The sequence below is a fragment of the Corythoichthys intestinalis genome, chromosome 10 (assembly GCF_030265065.1).
Source record: "Corythoichthys intestinalis isolate RoL2023-P3 chromosome 10, ASM3026506v1, whole genome shotgun sequence".
Classification (NCBI taxonomy): Eukaryota; Metazoa; Chordata; class Actinopteri; order Syngnathiformes; family Syngnathidae; genus Corythoichthys; species Corythoichthys intestinalis.
This window is the reverse complement of record NC_080404.1, coordinates 46,176,756-46,196,343: the sequence shown is the minus strand read 5'-3', so window position 1 is coordinate 46,196,343 and position 19,588 is coordinate 46,176,756.

Sequence of the window (19,588 nt, the reverse complement as noted above, 5' to 3'; positions counted from 1 at the left end):
TTAGGGTTGTTCCGGTCATGTTTTTTTGCTCCCGATCGTTTTAGTTTGAGTATCTGCCGATCCCGATATTTCCCGATCCGATTGCTTTTTTTTTTTGCTCCCGATTCAATTCCAATCATTCCCGATAATTTTCCCGATCATATACATTTTGGCAATGCATTAAGAAAAAAATGAATAAAACTCGGACGAATATATACATTCAACATACAGTACATAAGTACGCTATTTGTTTATTATGACAATAAATCCTCAAGATGGCATTTACATTATTAACATACTTTCTGTGAGAGGGATCCATGGATAGAAAGACTTGTAATTCTTAAAGGATAAATGTGACTTTGTATATCGTGACTAAATATTGCCATCTAGTGTATTTGTTGAGCTTTCAGTAAATGATACTGTAGCCATTTAACTTCTGCCCAAATGAATGATGGGAAGTTCAACCATGACTGTGCGTTGTGGTACCAATTGATATATCTTCTCTGCGTTGGGAAAGAACATAAGGTGTTAAGAAAAAGATCAACTATTACCTTTCTTTCCCACATTGCTTCCCATGATTATTCTAAATGTTGGGAGAAGGACTGTAAGGCGTTAGCCGTTTAAAAAAGGCTCCAAAGGCTGCCAAAATTCACTCTACTCATTTTACGCTGCCTTTTAGCTCTATATACTGTATGGGTAAAACACCGCCATTATAGATTGAACGCAACAATGCGTGAGTGGGTCATGCAGTGCATGCGTTAATTACGTTAAATATTGTAACGTGATAAATGTAAAAAATATTCATTCTCGCCATTATCGCGATAAATTTGATAACCCTACCTTAAGCTTAAAGACTCTGGAAGAGTGTAACACATTATGTCTGTAATGTTAAATACAATTAGAAAACGATTTAATAAAAAAAAAAATATATATATATATATATATATATATATATATATATATATATATATATATATTAGGGCTGTCAAACGATTAAACTTTTTAATCGAGTTAATTACAGCTTAAAAATTAATTAATCGTAATTAATCGCAATTAATCGCAATTCAAACCATCTATAAAATATGCCATATTTTTCTGTAAATTATATATATTCTGTAAAATAAATTGTTCAAATGGAAAGATAAGACACAAGATGGATATATACTGTGGGGAGAACAAGTATTTGATACACTGCCAATGGGAAAATCCATTGGCAGTGTATCAAATACTTGTTCTCCCCACTGTACATTCAACATACGGTAGGTACATAAGGACTGTAGTGGGCATTTCACTCTACTGTCATTTAAATCTGTCTATGCTGTCCTCACTCCGAAGCGTCTACTTTTTCCAAAGCTAGACAGCTAGTGAACGATGCCTTAATAATCAGACTTCTTCCTTTTTCATCTGATTTATTAATAAAAAAAAAGCCTCAAACCATTGCCCTCTTTAGACCGTCATAAAACTACAAAAAAAAAGTACACAAGCATTGCATTAGCAACAACGTTAGCTTAGCACGCTATACAGGTTCACTAAACATAAATAAAAAGCATCTCATACAAAAAATAGAACATTTCGCTTACTAACATAATATGTACATTCTTTATAACAACCATACTTACAGACAAATCTTGTCCAAGGATCATATAAGCACAACATTGCAACGTAGGCTTCAGCCCGAGATGTCGTGCAGCCATATGAACTGGCAAGAAAAAAATAAACCATGTCGCAAAGCGACCACAAGAGTTTGCTGTGCTGCAGCACAAAAAGCCTTGCTGTAAAACTTACCAAAAGGCAGAATACTGTCTGAGCGGGACATGTGCGTTAATTGCGTCAAATATTTTAACGTGATTAATTTTAAAAATTAATTACCGCGCGTTAACGCGATAATTTTGACAGCCCTAATATATATATTAAAAAAACGCATGTCCAGTATTTTTTGCTGATTCCGATACTTTAAAAATGACGTGATCGGGATCCCGATCGATCAGGACATCTCTACAGAAAATCACATTGTTTGATTTTTTTATTTCCAAATTAGAGTGAAAAATAAGTATTTGGTCACCTACAAACAAGCAAGATTTCTGGCTGTCAAAGAGGTCTAACTTCTTCTAACGAGATCTAACGAGGCTCCACTCGTTACCTGTTTTAATGGCGCCTGTTTTAACTCATTATCGGTATAAAAGACACCTGTCCACAATCTCAGTCAGTCACACTCCAAACTCCACAATGGCCAAGACCAAAGAGCTGTCGAAGGACACCAGAGACAAAATTGTAGACCTGCACCAGGCTGGGAAGACTGAATCTGCAATAGGTCAAACGCTTGGTGTAAAGAAATCAACTGTGGGAGCAATTATTAGAAAATGGAAGACATACAAGACCACTGATAATCTCCCTCGATCTGGGGCTCCATGCACGTTTTCACCCTGTGCCGTCAAAATGATAACAAGAACGGTGAGCAAAAATCCCAGAACCACATAGTGAATGACCTACAGAGAGCTGGGACCACAGTAACAAAGGCTACTATCAGTAACACAATGCGCCGCCAGGGACTCAAATCCTGCACTGCCAGACGTGTGCCCCTGCTGTAGAAAGTACAAGTCCAGGCCCGTCTGCGGTTTGCTAGAGAGCATTTGGATGATCCAGAAAACGACTGGGAGAATGTTTATGGTGAGATAAAACCAAAATAGAACTTTTTGGTAGAAACACAGGTTCTCGTGTTTGGAGGAAAAGAATACTGAATTGCATCCGAAGAACACCATACATACGTGTGTGTGTGTGTGTTTATATGTATATAGAACAATACATTTGCACTACTGCAGTCAGCTTTTCTATTCACCGGTTTTTATTTTGTGTCTTGTTTCATAGATATTGTCGGATTGTACAGTTGTCTATTTTTATATATATTTATTTCTTTTTTTTTTAACTTGCCACTGAGGTTAGAGAATAACGCAATTTCAATTCTCTGTCTGTCCTTGCACATGTGGTAGAATTGACAATAGAGCAAACTTCATTTCATTTCATTTCATTCGTTTATTTCAGGCCATTATTCCTTGTCAAGACAACAAATATATACAGCTCATATAATAAAGTAACAAAAAAGAGCAGCAAAGCTGAGTAACATTACAACATCAACTACATGCCTGAAAAGGAGTGGGAAGAAGAAAACTTATTTAATCCCACCCCTATTCTTATCTAATTAAGAACAAAAAATTCTTGATACTTCCTTCCAAAAATGTAGGCCACCAAAAAATCAGTCCAAACAGTTTTGCACATATACAGTTTTGTACCAAATGTTGTCCCTTGTGATGAAGTTACCACAGGCAACACCCAAACCAAAAACAATTTCATACCAACATGGTAAATGAAAGTAAAACCATACCAACAATGGTAAAGGCCACAGACACAGGACAACAAATTATAAATGGCAACAATAACTATACCAACAACGGTCACGGACAATATACCAGCAATGGTAAAAAACAACCAGCACTCATTCCAAGACAATTTATTGATGTAATTAAGACCTTATTTCGGTATACTGTGACCAGACCATAAGTTTGTATAACCTTTTAAATTTGTAGATAGTTTGGCATTCCTTGTGTTGCATTCCCAAATTATTCCAAAGTTTCACTCCACACACAGACACACAAAAGCTTTTACGAGTTGTTCGAATTTTTGGTATTCTGAAGTCTCCATATCCTCTCAAGTTATGAGTTCTCTCTTTCATTGTAAAAAAGGTTTGCAATTTAATTGGTAATAATTTATTGAATGCTTTATAGAGGATTATTGAGGTATTATAATTTACAAGATCGTTAAATTTTAGTAGCTTTGATTGAATAAACAAATTATGTGTATGATCCAAAAACCCGACCTTATGGATGATCCGCACGGCCCGTTTCTGTAAGGTAACTAAAGGATTTATCGTGCTCTGATAAGTGTTTCCCCAGACTTCAACACAATATGAGAAGTATGGGAGAACCAAAGAGCAGTATAAAGTGCGGAGTGTGTTCTCATCAAGGAATTGTTTAACTTTGTTTATAATTGAGAGACTTTTGGAAATTTTTGTTTTTATATGTCTGATGTGGGGTTTCCAGGTCAGCTTACTGTCAATTGTGACACCCAAAAATGTATTCACATCTACGTTTTCAATTAGGATACCATCAATAATTACATGCAAATCAAGATTAGTTTTAAAGCTACCAAACATCATAGCTTTGGTTTTACTTAAATTTAATGATAATTTATTTATATCCATCCATTTTTTAATTTTAATTAGCTCCTTGTTCACGACCTCAATCAACTCATTATAATTATTACTACTATGGAACACATTCGTGTCATCTGCAAAAAGAATAAGTTTTAGAGATTGAGATACATTAAAAATATCATTTATATATAGATTAAACAATATTGGCCCCAACACTGACCCCTGTGGAACACCACAAGCAATACCAAGTTGTTTTGATGTATACTGTCCCATTTTGACATACTGCACCCTTTTGTTTATATTATCTTTTAACCAATTGCCTGCAACCCCACGGATTCCATATTTTTCCAGTTTATGAATCAGAATTTGGTGATTGATTGTATCAAATGCTTTTTTTAGATCACAAAAAATACCAATTGCATATTTATTCTGATCTAACGCATTAGTGATTTCTTCAGTTGCTTCAATCATAGCCATTGAAGTAACTTTGACTTTGAAGTCCGTGTTTCCCTTCGACAGCCCCAAAACATCACTGCTCTAGAGGAGATCTGCATGGAGGAATGGGCCAAAATACCAGCAACAGTGTGTGAAAAGCTTGTGAAGATTTACAGAAAATGTTTGGCCTCTGTTATTGCTAACAAAGGGTACATAACAAAGTATTGAACTTTTGGTATTGACCAAATACTTATTTTCCACCATGATTTGCAAATAAATTCTTTAAAAATCAAACAATGTGATTTTCTGTTTTTTTTCCCCCACATTCTGTCTCTCATGGTTGAGGTTTACCCATGTTGATGATTACAGGCCTCTTTAATATTTTCAAGTGGGAGAACTTGCACTATTAGTTGTTGACTAAATATTTATTTGCCCCCACAGTAATTGTAGGGGTGCCAATACCTTTGGCCAGCAGTGCATGTATGATTGAAAGTATAAAAACTTTAGTGCTGTAATTTACAACCTATACTGAAGCTATTACATATGATATCAAAGAAAATTAGACAACTGGAGACATGCAAAGGATCCTAAAAACACTATAATTTCACTACCATATCAAAAGATGGCAACCTTTTGCTCAAAAACACACTTGTTGCTCTCCAGTCCGAAACTGCACTTGAGTAAATTCACTTTTAGATTTACTGGTATTCAACAACATGCTGATTTGGAAAGCTGCTATGCAAAGTAAACAAACAAGCAAAGGTTAAGGTCATATCAGGTCTTTATTATTGAAGCCAAAGATGATTCTTTTTACAGCATTCAAGTCATAGTAAAAGGAAGTCAAGGACAGAAGGAAGCATCACCCTACAGGTGTCTTGTTGACTCTTCTATCAACCAGCAACTATGCTTGAAGCAAATGACATCCTTTTCTAAATAGTGAGTTTATCCTGTTCAGTCTATCATCAAGCTTCATAAAGAATAGTGGCTACCTCAAACAGCACCTCCTTTGTTAAAGCAGGTTATTTAGATGCTTGTTTACTTTATATGTATTGACTAGAATTTGTAGAGTATGAATAGTACGGACTAACAAACACACATGGACATTTAGGCACACACTCACGTGGATCATGTTTAGCCCTGAGGCATCGCATCTGAGCAGTGTTGTTAATCTTACTTTAAAAAAGTAATTACAGTTACAAATTACTTCTCCCAAAAAGTAATTGCGTTAGTAACTCAGTTACCTGAATGTAAGAGTAATTAGTTACTTGGCAAAGTAACTGGTGATAATTTTTAGGTTTTTTTGAGAAAAAAAAAAGGTCACACAACATGAAGTTTAAAGGTTTTTTTGAGACAATTGGCCCTAGGCCAATTCTTTACACTAAACTTAACTAGACAAAGGGGTATTGTGGATATTGCGATAACTAGATAGTAACCTTTGCTATGTGTGTAAGTCATTTAATGTTGTGAATCAACCGTTAAAGTTGTTAAAATTGCTCCCGTTATTGCATTAGTTCTCTTCTATCCACTTTTGACATGTGTAAGTTTTAAAACAATTTCATCATTTAAAGATAGATTTAAGTCAAGATTTTGCCGATTTAGGAGCATTTTAGATAAAAAGTTACTTAGGTTCGCTAGGAAGGTTCTCAACAACAGAGCCTTCCTGAGAAGTCTACTGCTTTAAAATGACAGCTGTTTACCAACGCATCTAGTTCTTGATTATACAGTGGGGCAAATAAGTATTTAGTCAACCAGTAATTGTGCAAGTTCTTCCACTTGAAAATATTCGAGAGGCCTGTAATTGTCAACATGAGTAAACCTCATCCATGAGAGACAGAATATCACATTGTTTGATTTTTAAAGAATTTATTTACAAAGCATGGTGGAAAATAAGTATTTGGTCAATACCAAAAGTTCATCTCAACACTTTGTTATGTACCCTTTGTTGGTAATAACGGAGGCCAAACGTTTTCTGTAACTCTTCACAAGCTTTTCACTCACTGTTGCTGGTATTTTGGCCCATTCCTCCATGCAGATCTCCTCTAGAGCAGTGATGTTTTGGGGCTGTCGTTGGGCAATATGGACTTTCAACTCCCTCCACAGATTTTCTTTGTGGTTGAGATCTGGAGACTGGCTAGGCCACTCCAGGACCTTGAAATGCTTCTTACCAAGCCACTCCTTTGTTGCCCTGGCTGTGTGTTTGGGATCATTGTCATGCTGAAAGACCCAGCCGCATCTCATTTTCAATGCCCTTGCTGATGGAAGGAGATTTTCACACAAAATCTCTCGATACATGGCCCCATTCATTCTTTCCTTTACACAGATCAGTCGTCCTGGTCCCTTTGCAGAAAAAACAGCCCCAAAGCATGATGTTTCCAACCCCATGCTTCACAGTGGGTATGATGTTCTTCGGATGAAATTCAGTATTCTTTCTCCTCCAAACACGAGAACCTGTGTTTCTACCAAAAACTTCTATTTTGGTTTCATCTGACCATAACACATTTTCCCAGTCCTCCTCTGGATCATCCAAATGCTCTCTAGCGAACCGCAGACGGGCCTGGACGTGTACTGGCTTCAGCAGGGGGACACGTCTGGCAGTGGAGGATTTGAGTCCCTGGCGGCGCATTGTGTTACTGATAGTAGCCTTTGTTACTGTGGTCCCAGTTCTCTGTAAGTCATTCACTAGGTCCCCCCGTGTGGTTCTGGGATTTTTGCTCACCGTTCTTGTTATCATTTTGACGCCACGGGGTGCGATCTTGAATGGAGCCCCAGATCGAAGGAGATTGTCAGTGGTCTTGTATGTCTTTCATTTTCTAATAATTGCTCCCACAGTTGATTTCTTTACACCAAGCGAAGAGTTACAGAAAACGTTTGGCCTCCGTTATTGCCAACAAAGGGTGCATAACAAAGTATTGAGATGAACTTTTGGTTTTGATCAATTACTGATTTTCCACCATGATTTGCAAATAAATTCTTTAAAAATCAAATAATGGGATTTTCCGTTTTTTTTCCACATTCTGTCTCTCATAGTTAAGGTTTACCCGTGTTGACAATTACAGGCCTCTCTAATCTTTTCAAGTAGGAGAACTTGCATAATTGGTGGTTGACTAAATACTTATTTGCCCCACTGTACATGTTGCTAATGCAGCCGTGTCTGTCATTTGCATCTAGTTCTGTATATATGTTATATCTACCGAAGCATCCTGTGGGCGTAGTTTGTAGGCTATCGGCTACAGTCAGGTATTATTGGAGCCACCTAGCATAGTAGCATCACGTTTGCAATGGCGTCACTCTCCCTTGCCTCCTTCCCACTCCTGCTCTGCTCTCTCGTCCCCGTGAGTCAGTCTTTCTCAGACTTTTCTCGCGTCAGTCAACCAACATAGTAATGCACGCCTTTCCCGCCTCAGTAACGGTAACGGCGTTGCCAAGATAAGAAAAAGAAATGAATTAGATTACTCACTACTGAAGAAAATAATGCCGTTAGTAATGCCGTTATGTTCTAACGCCGTTATTAACAACACATAATCTGAGTTTCATTTACTTCATTAAATTATTTGCATGTTATTGTTTTTTTCATGTGAAAAATGTCATTAATTTGTTTAATTCAGAGGAGACTAAATTAAAAAAAAAAACTTCAAAGTTATGGCTGCACCAAAATCAGTATGAAATCTTTCAGACGTAATAGGGCATGTCTGTAGTATTCAAGGGTGTAGGTTTGGTCTTAATATTGGTAGGGACGATATAACAGCATAACCGGAATGTATACTTTTTGCTGGGGACGGGACATTAATAAAACCAAACATATTTGGTGTACGGTGGTCAGGGCTACATTTCTCACCAATATAAACCTAATTAATTGATAGGCTAAATGATTAATGCAAAATAAATATGTATTGACCTATACTAACTTAATCTGATAATTTTTGTTAAATCTAGTCAAATAATTTTCTCCATCTTTTTTCGATTGTTAAAGGCTAGTTAAAAGATTAATACGTCAGATTCTTCCACTTTAAGTAAATATTACAATTTTTTTTGTAGTGAGCCAATACATCTAAAATTTGGTCATTTTTCACCTAAATCAAGAAAAAAATTTTCAAATAATGTTTTGAACAATATTCTTGAATTAAGAACACTTCTGACAAACAAGTTTTTCTTTTAAGATTAAATATACAAACTTTTTGCTTAAATAAGTCTGTAAAGCTTATTTTCAGCTAGCGGTTTTTCTTATTTCAAGAAATCTCAGTGAGTAAAATCGACTTGAAGCACTGTAGCAGTAGCAAAATTAGTTCGGGTGTTCCCCATGCCTCCACAACATTGACGTCTTTTTACATTGCTTACAGTGGCTGCTGCTGGCAAGGCAAGGCAAATTTATTTCTATACCACAATTCAACACAAGGCAATTCAAAGTGCTTTACATCAAATGAATATCATAAAAATCACATTAAAATCAATAGGATGTAAAAACAAAGACAGTCGAAATAGGAAATAAAATTATACATAAAAATCGCGTTTAATCATGAATAGAATAAAAAAGAAAAATAATAATTAAACAAATAAAATAATAATAATAATAATTACAGATGTTCCGATCACGTCATTTTCAAAGTATCGGAATCGGCAAAAAAATATCGGCCATGCCTTTTTTTAATATACTGTATACAGTGCTGCTCAAAAGTTTGTGAACCCCCTCAACATTTTGGAATTTTCTATTATTTCAACCTGATTTCCTAATCAATCAATTCAGTAGTTTTTTTTTGTTTTTTTAACAGTTGTGTTGTCGAGACTAAATTAAAAAGAGTTTTCATCAACTGATGTAGGTACAAAATTGAACTGTTTGGTCACAACCAAAACCGCCATGTCTGGCGAAAAGTCAACACTGCATACCACCAAAAGAACCTTCTCCCAACAGTGAAGCATGGAGGTGGGAATGTCAAGATCTGGGCTTGCTTTTCATCCTCAGGACCTGGACAACTCCACATAGTCCAGGGAATCATGAATTCTGAGGAATATTGTCAAATCCTAGAACATAACCTGACGCCATCTGTTTTGAAGTTAAAGCTTGGCAGAAGGTGGATCATGCAACATGATAATGATCCAAAGCATTCCAGCAATACAACCAAGGAATGGCTGAAAAAGAAGAAGATTCGTGTTCTGGACTGGCCCAGTCAAAGTCCTGACCTAAATCCCATTGAAATGCTGTGGCGGGACCTGAAGCGAGCAGTTCATGCCAGACGCCCATCAAACCTCTCTCAACTGACTGCGTTCTGCAAGGAAGAATGGGCAAAAATCCCCCAAAGTAGATGTGAGAGGCTGATTAGTCACTACAGAAACCGTTTGGTTGAGGTAATCTCTGCAAAAGGAGGCGCAATATCCTATTAACTGAAGGGGTTCACATACTTTTGCACACATGATATCTGAGTTTTTCTTAAATCAACCACTTTTGTTAAATAAAGAATGACAATATAACTATTTCTTTTGTTTCAGTCCATTATTTGGAATGTCAGTATTGTGGATTTGGGTATAACTTAACATTTAATAAGGTTATTTTAGTTTTTTTTACAAAAAATCTGACCATCGCTGTGGGGTTCACAAACTTTCGAGCAGCACTGTATATATATATATATATTTTTTTTGATTAAATCTTTTTCTAATTGTATTTAACATTACAGACATAATATGTTACACTCATCAAGAGTCTTTAGTTTAGGCTTAAGGTAGGGTTATCAAATTTATCCCGATAACGGCGGTAATTAATTTTTTAAAAAACGTATCACGTTAAAATATTTAACGCAATTAAAGCATGCACTGCACGACCCACTCACGCATTGTCGCGCTCATTCTGTAATTGCGCCGTTTTACCTATATAGAGAGATAACCGGTAGCGTAAAAAGAGTAGAGTGAATTTTGGCAGCTTTTGGAGCCTTTTTTTAATTGGCTAAATCCTTACAGTCCCTCTCCCTACAATTAGAAATATCATGGGAAGCAATGTGGTGAAGCAAGGTAGCAATTGATCTTTTTCTTAACACCTTATGTTATTTCCCAACGCAGAGAAGATATATCAATTGGTAGCACTACGCACAGTCATGGTTCCACTTCCCATCATGCATTTGGGCATGGCTACTGTATCATTTACTGAAAGTTCAAAAAATATACTAGATGGCAATATTTAGTCAAAATATACAAAGTCACAAGTCTTTCTATCCGTGGATCCCTCTCACAGAAAGAATGTTAATAATGTAAATGCCATCTTGAGGATTTATTGCCATAATAAACAAATACAGTACTTATGTACTGTATGTTGAATGTATATATTCGTCCGAGTTTTATTCATTTTTTTCTTAGTGCATTGCCAAAATGTATATGATCGGAAAAAATTATCGGGATTGGAATTGAATCGGGAGCAAAAAAAGCAATCGGATCGGGAAATATCGGGATCGGCAGATACTCAAACTAAAACGATCGGGATCGGATCGGGAGCAAAAAAACATGATGGAACAACCCTAATAATAATGCACAAGAGGAATAGAAAGCAAATCAATTGAAATATATAGACCGTTATGGACTTAATAATGATAGGATCAATTCTATCCTGACAACATATAAGAAGACAATCTAAATGACCTATGTAACTGAAGTCATTATACTGTATAATGCAAATAAGGTTGCTTAAAAGTTGCTGGGGATACTTTGAGCATCCTAAAAAGTTGGTAGTGTTATCTCCCTAATGTCTCTATGCAAACCTAGGCCCTTGGTAGTATTTTTTTTTTGTGTCATATTCTTTCTTCATGAAAAATGCAGTGATGAAAGCAAGATACTTCAGTGAGCATTTTGTGCCCAGGTGTGTGTGACTATATCCAGGTTACAAGACATCATTGGTGGGGCAGATCACTTCCTGAGCCAACTTGACTTATCAGTAATATGGACAGAAAAAAACAGGCTAAATCATTTAGAACTGTATTAGAAGTAATGGGATATTATAATATGAATTGCGACATTCTGGAACCAATTTAATCCAATTACTGTAACCCCTCATGAATATAATGCCTCTAAAATCACTGTGTGAGTCTAAAGGGAGATGTGTCCGACTAACAAGTCTGAAAGAAAAGATGAAAAAGAATCTGCTCCCTTTTAACTGTGAACACCATCAATGATTTAAATGGTTGAGAGGAACTGTTAATTTGAGTAATAAAGCTAATTATGATTCCCCCTCACCCACACCCCAATTTACATTTTGAACATTTACAACCTGAGTCGATTTTAGTTTGAATTCCCATGCGCTTGACAAAAAGAAATGTCTGTTAAAGCTGATTGATGCTTTCTCTCTTAATGGCCTCAAACCAATTAAAAAAGAAGTCCTAAAAGAGACAAAGGAATACAGTTCATGGCTTGTTAAAGTGGAGTGAATTTTGCTAGATAGACCTGCTAAATCACAGCAATCTTGGAGGCTCAGAAATCATTTGATGAGCGATAAATCCACCATCCAGCTTATAAAAGAATGTGTAGGAGACTGATATCAATTTATTATCGAGAATAGACTGCCAAGCAAATGACTTGTCTTGCGTCAGCAACGGAGCAACGTACAAAAGAATGAAACATAAGCTTATCCGCACCGTTCAGAACTACTCAAATTCAAATGTTGGTCTGCATTAACGAATAAAATGGTTTATTATTAAAAGTATATGCAGTATATACTGTATTTATTCAGACCTATCATTGGAAAGAGATACTGTACATAGAAGACTTTTTTTTTTTTTTTTTTTCCCTACAGTATAGTTAAAGAGAATTATAATACTAAGGCCAATTATCGAAAATAGATAGAAAATTACGAATATTTCCGAAAGTATTCCGGAAACAGCTGAATGGGGCTTTGACGTCACAGCCAGGAAACAAAATGTCGAGGCAGGTGCCATTGTAGTTTATCGACGAGAGAGTTGCGTTCGTGTTTTATCAAAAAAATCGCTAAAATGGTTCAAACCTGTCATACTATGTGGTGTACAAATAGCCATTTGTCGCAATGTAGTACCCATGAGTTCCGGAACGCGAGAAAAAGAGCTGGACTACGCAGACAATGAGTAAAGTTCGTCCGTGCAAAGAGGGCTAATTTTGCAGACCCAGCCTCCGGCACGGTTTTGTGTGGTGCGCATTTTACACCTGAAAGCTATTCGAACTATGGACAAATGAAATCAGGTTTTGCTAAGAAATTGCTGCTGAAAGCAGATGCGGTGCCCACCATACACCATAAATGTCCCGAGACATCAAGAAAGAGGACGATGACTGGCACTGATGAGACCACCCCACCACCCCAGGCTAAGCAAAGGAGGGAGCAGCCAAGCTCGAAATGGCCAGACTGAGTACTCTTTTATAATAAAAAACATATCATGTATTGGATATAGGACTGGAGACATGTATAAATTATCACTCGTAAAATATATACAACAAATCCTCTAATCCCATTCATATTTGTGTCTGTTGGCAGAGCGAAAACCTATGATAGCACAATAAATTATCATTTTTCTATACATTATTTTGCGGTCATGGTGTATAAGCTTCACAAAAAGAAATGCAAAACGAACCATTCGGTGTTTCCCACACGATCTGTTGCCGGTGTTTCATCAGTGTGATTGCTCGCCTCAATGATCGTTTCATTAGGCTGCATTGCCTTTCGTTTGGGCTCAAACTGATAACCCAAAACACCAAAGAAAGGTAGGTAACTCGTCACCATTAGAAGAACATTCGTTACGTCGGATTCGTCGCTGCAACTAGAAAAAAAAAATGTCCGCCACCATCGCCGCCATTCAGTACTTTGTCAGGACCCAAGCACTGAGCCGGGTGTTTCCTAGTTGTGACGTCACGCACACAATATGCTAGTTTCGGGGATCTCCGGCACCAATCGATCCAAATTTCTTTCATTTCCTTGGTGTTGCGACATGTGTAATTACACGAAGTGGCATGATATGAATCCAAAAGGCATGCGTTTATGGATAAATGATGGAATATTAGCATTTCCCCAGGTGTTGTAATACTCTTTAAAAAACTTTTGATATGTTTTTAAGCACTTTAAATTTAATAATTATAACAAGTTTAAAACATGTTACTGTCCCACAGAATTATTTTTAAAAAAGAAAAAAAGTAGACGCCCAATCCATTAAAAAAGAGTAAAAAAAAAAGAAAAAAGCTACCCTTTGTTAAATGATTGATTGAGTGTCCACTCAAATCCGCTTCAGTTGCTCACTTACACGCAATGAGTTGCCACAGCAACCGTTTAACAAGTTAAACGATGATTGATGCATGAAGTGCTTTGAAGGTCCAGTCTCTGGCTGGATCAAAGCTTAACTGTCTGTCAAGCATCGTTTACTTTTATAAGCAACTCCAGTTCACTCGCAGACGAACAACAAGCAGGGAGAGGGACGGAGGGAGCAAGCGTGACCGTGCGCTATCGGCTCGGGACAGCTCATCTGTGCAGGGTGTTCCAAAATGTTTGACCCCATTTCGTGGACCAATTATTTTGACAATTTTTGTTGGAATGACCTAAAATTTTCACAGCTTGTGTAGAAACGTTTCAAGTTTTTGTGTGTAACGTTTGGCATTTCTATCTTTTCAGGTTAAGAAATGCCATTCACTTCAAAAGAAAAGGCATTTTGCATGTTAGAGTATGCTTGGACTCAGTCACCGAAGACAGTGCAGCGTGCCTTCTTCACAAATTTTGCAGAGAAGGCACCAACTACAAAACAAATCAGGACTTGGTAACGAAAATTTCAAGAAATTCCAGCGAGTTTGGCACGAGCTTGAATACGGACTCGACGTGTGCAGAGTAACAGGTGGCGCTCATATTGAACATTTATGTAAATCTGTCATAGAACCAACAAATATTTGTACTTTTGTTTGTAAATTTAACCAATAAAACTTATGACCTTCAACATAAAGTGTATTTAGTTTCATTGAGATCCATCAAGTACTTTCCGAGATATGGGCATTTAGAATAGCAGCAACCATTTTGGAACACCCTGTATTTATTTATTTTAGTGCTGTCAAATTTATCGCGTTAACAGGCAGTAATTAATTTTAAAAATTAATCACGTTAAAATATTTGACGCATTTAACGCGTGCGCGGAATGACCCGCTCATGCATTGCCTTAAACAGATTACAATGACGCCGTTTTTTTGCAGATTGAGAGCTAAGAATTAAAGAAAGGCAGTGGACGCAGATATTCATTGGACCGCGCCGTTTATTGGCATAAGCTTCGGCAACTCATTCACAACAAACATAAGTATCATTTAGTGAAAGCACAACAAAAATAACGTTCCTTTCTCTCCAAAAAAATAATGTTCACAAAAAGAAAAGCAGGCATTCCCAATCAAAATAGCCATTCAAAATACACATAAAACTTATTCAGACTTTGGTCAAAATCTCTTCAAACATTTCGTTTAGCTCAACAAATACATTATATATTGTGACTAAATATTGCCATCCAAACTATCAGAGGTCTCGTACGTTGTGAAGCCAGCACTCAAATGAATGTGGATCACAATAGACCCAGTTTAAAAAAAAAACAAAAAAAACAGGGAGCTACGGCGTCAGTCGAGGGACAAAATACACATTGGCTTGATTTCTAAGTAATTTAAAACTCGCCATTAACACCTTGTGTTGTATTTCAACCACTACCTTACGTAGTTAAAGACACTGTGGAAGAACAGCAGGGAGCCCATGTGACTTCACCGCTTGGCGACATCAACAATTGCGAGGTACTGGTTTATTTTTTGATTGAAAATTTTACAAATTTTATTCAAACGAAAACATTAAGAGGGTTTTTAATACAAAAGTACTATAACTTGTACGAACATTTATCTAAGAACTACAGGTCTCTCTCTCTGTGGCGCGTGGATCCCTTTAACAGAAAAAACATTATTTATGTTAATGCCATCTTGTGAATTTATTGTTATAATAAACAAATACAGTACTTATGTACAGTATGTTGAATGTATATATCTGTCTTGTGTCTTATCTTCCCATTTCAACAATAATTTACAGAAAAATATGGCATATTTTAAAGATGGTTTGAATTTCGATTAATTACGGTTAACTTTTAAGCTGTGATTAACTCGATTAAAAATTTTAATCGTTTGACAGCCCTAATATAATATATACATATATACTGTATATATTACATAATATAATGTCAAATATTTAAACAAAAAAAAAAACAGTAATTAAAAAATGTCATGAGTAATAAAAATATTGTATTTTATTGAACAATATATTACAAAAATGAAACTTCAAAAAACACATTAAAAAAATTATTTAAAAAAAGTGAAAAAAAAAAAATAGGAATAAAGACATTAAATTCAAATAAGTGTGGCCTATCTGTATTTTGCTCTGAGAATTTCTGTTTGTTCAGTTTTGTAAATCACTTGTGACTTTGCTAACTCTTTGGCTGCCATTGACTGCAATAGAATAGACTAGACTGAATATACTGAATTAGTAAACCCTTACAAATTTCGCTAACAATAACTACAAATGTGTACGATGTATTAATGTCCAATTATGGCTGCAATTTAATGATTAAAAATTGTACTACAAGTTAGATTTCACCACATGTTGGGATAAATACCCCTTTAATGTTTAATATTAGCCTGCATATCTCACTGAATATTTATGCAATGTTCAATTGAAAGATAAACAACCAAATCCAGCATTCAAATCCATTTGGCATCTCCCGCATGGTAATTTTATGCTGCGCTTATAATAAATGATATTTATCATTATATTCTGATCCATAAAGCAGCAAAATGTTATGCACTGGGATTGACACATAAATCACTCTTCTATATTTTGACATATGATGGGTATAATGTGTAGATTATGAGCTTTCCATTTTTTGCGTTCTCTATGAAGCTGCCTTCAGAACAAACATCTTAATAAAGTCACAATCAAAACAGGGAGCAGGCCAAATCTACTCCCCCACACAGTCAAAATCACAAACACGCTCGCAATATTAATAAAAACACCGCCATACACACACATTTACATGCACCCAAGCTATTGCCGCAGAAGCCGCATATAGAGTAATCAGTTGACACACACACAGACCTCTAAACATTTCACACAAAGCACATGGAAACAAAAGGCTTCCATTGAAGTGATTAATGCCCTAAAGTAGAGAGAAAGATTCACCTCTCTGCCTCCTGCCAAAGTGCAGCACTAAAAATGACTTTAATCACCAGAGTTTAAGTAAAGGATTTACAGAACCTAAAAGGAAAAAAATAAATAAAACCTTAGCCATAGCAGCTACCGCTTTTCAGAAAGCAACATGGTTAATGCGATTTGTTGACTATATTTGCCCTAATCGTTTTGTTACATCAAAACCCCTTAAACCAGTTGTTACATCTTAATATAATGTCATTCCAGTATCTTTTTTTAAAAGAGTGGATGTGTAGAAATATTTCCAAAACATTTTTTGTAATTCATAATGATGTTCTATTGGACAAAATTAATGTTCAATTAATGTAATAATATCAGTATACAATAAATTATTAACATATGATATACAGTTGTGGTCAAAAGTTTACATACACTTGTGAAGAACATAATGTCATGGCTCTCTTGAGTTTCCAGTTATTTCTGCAACTCTGATTTTTCTTTGATAGATTAGAACAGATACTTCTTTGTCACAAAAAACATTCACAAAGTTTGGTTCTTTTATGACTTTATTATGGGTTAACAGAAAAAGTGATCAAATCTGCTGGGTCAAAAATATACATACAGCAACACGAAGTAGCAATTTTGGTGACTTAGAAAGTTGTGTCAATGAAATGAGCTTCATAGCATGGCCTCTTAACTTCTTGTGATGATTATGAGTGGTGCGCCGGTGACTTCTCTGAGGCCATTTAAATAGGGCTCATTGGAGGCAAACGCCCACAAACGCTACAATGGGAAAGTCAAAGGAGCTCAGCATGGATCTGAAAAAGCGAATCATTGACTTGAACAAGTCAGGAAAGTCACTTGGAGCCATTTCAAAGCAGCTGCAGGTCCCAAGAGCAACGGTGCAAACAATTGTTTGTAAGTATAAAGTGCATGGCACTGTTTTGTCACTGCCACGATCAGGAAGAAAACGCAAGCTATCACCTGCTGCTGAGAGAAAATTGGTCAGGAGGGTGAAGATTCAACCGAGAATCACCAAAAAGCAGATCTGCCAAGAATTAGAAGCTGCTGGAACACAGGTGTCAGTGTCCACAGTCAAGCGTGTTTTGCATCTCCATGGACTGAGAGGCTGCCGTGCAAGAAGGAAGCCCTTGCTCCAAAAGCGGCACCTTAAGGCTCGACTGAAGTTTGCTGCTGATCACATGGACAAAGATAAGACCTTTTGGAGGAAAGTTCTGTGGTCAGACGAAACAAAAATCGAGCTGTTTGGCCACAATGCCCAGCAATATGTTTGGAGGAGAAAAGGTGAGCCCTTTAACCCCAAGTACACCATGCCTACCGTCAAGCACGGTGGTGGTAGTATTATGCTGTGGGGCTGTTTTTCTGCCAATGGAACTGGTGCTTTACAGACAGTAAATGGGATAATGAAGAAGGAGGATTACCTTCAAATTCTTCAAGATAACCTAAAGTTGTCAGCCCAAAGATTGGGTCTTGGGCGCAGTTGGGTGTTCCAACAGGACAATGACCCCAAACACACATAAAAAGTGGTAATGGAAAGGCTAAATCAGGCTAGAATTAAGGTTTTCGAATGGCCTTCCCAAAGTCCTGACTTAAACCCCATTGAGAACTTGTGGACAATGCTGAAGAAACAAGTCCATGTCAGAAAGTCATCAAATTTAACTGAACTGCACCGATTCTGTCAAGAGGAGTGGTCAAAGATTCAACCAACCAGAAGCTTGCCAGAAGCTTGTGGATGGCTACCAAAAGCGCCTAATTGAAGTGAAAATGGCCAAGGGACATGTTACCAAATATTAGCGCTGCTGTATGTATATTTTTGACCGAGCAGATTTGATCACTTTTTTCTGTTCACCCATAATAAAGTCATAAAAGAACCAAACTTCAGGAATGTTTTTTGTGACAAAGAAGTATCTGTTCCAATCACTCTATCAGAGAAAATCAGAGTTGTAGAAATAACTAGAAACTCAAGAGAGCCATGACATTATGTTCTTCACAAGTGTATGTAAACTTTTGACCACAACTGTATACACATCAACACACTTGGAAAGCAAATAAGTGGTAAATCACACAGACAAAATGATTAAAGGCAAAAAAAAAAAAAAAAAAAAAAAAAAAAAAAAAAAAAAAAAATCACTGGGTGAAATCTTTTGAAATTGAGATTTTGTATTATAATAATTAAAAAAAAAAAAAAAAAAAAAAATCTCCAAAAATCGCATTCTGTAAAAGGTACTCCACCAAGACATCAGAAACGATTTCAAAACATAGCATAACAATCGATTAAAAAAAAACAAACAAAAAAAACCAAAAAAAAAAAAACAGTAAGGACGGTTTTTTGGGGTACAGTGGGGCAAATAAGTATTTAGTCAACCACCAATTGTGCAAGTTCTCCTACTTGAAAAGATTAGAGAGGCCTGTAATTGTCAACATGGGTAAACCTCAACCATGAGAGACAGAATGTGGAAAAAAAAACAGAAAATCACATTGTTTGATTTAAAAAAAAAATATTTCCAAATTAGAGTGGAAAATAAGTATTTGGTCACCTACAAACAAGCAAGATTTCTGGCTGTCAAAGAGGTCTAACTTCTTCGAACGAGGTCTAACGAGGCTCCACTCGTTACCTGTATTAATGGCACCTGTTTTAACTCATTATCGGTATAAAAGACACCTGTCCACAATCTCAGTCAGCCACACTCCAAACTCCACTATGGTCAAGACCAAAGAGCTGTCGAAGGACACCAGAGACAAAATTGTAGACCTGCACCAGGTGGGGAAGACTGAATCTGCAATAGGTAAAATGCTTGGTGTAAAGAAAT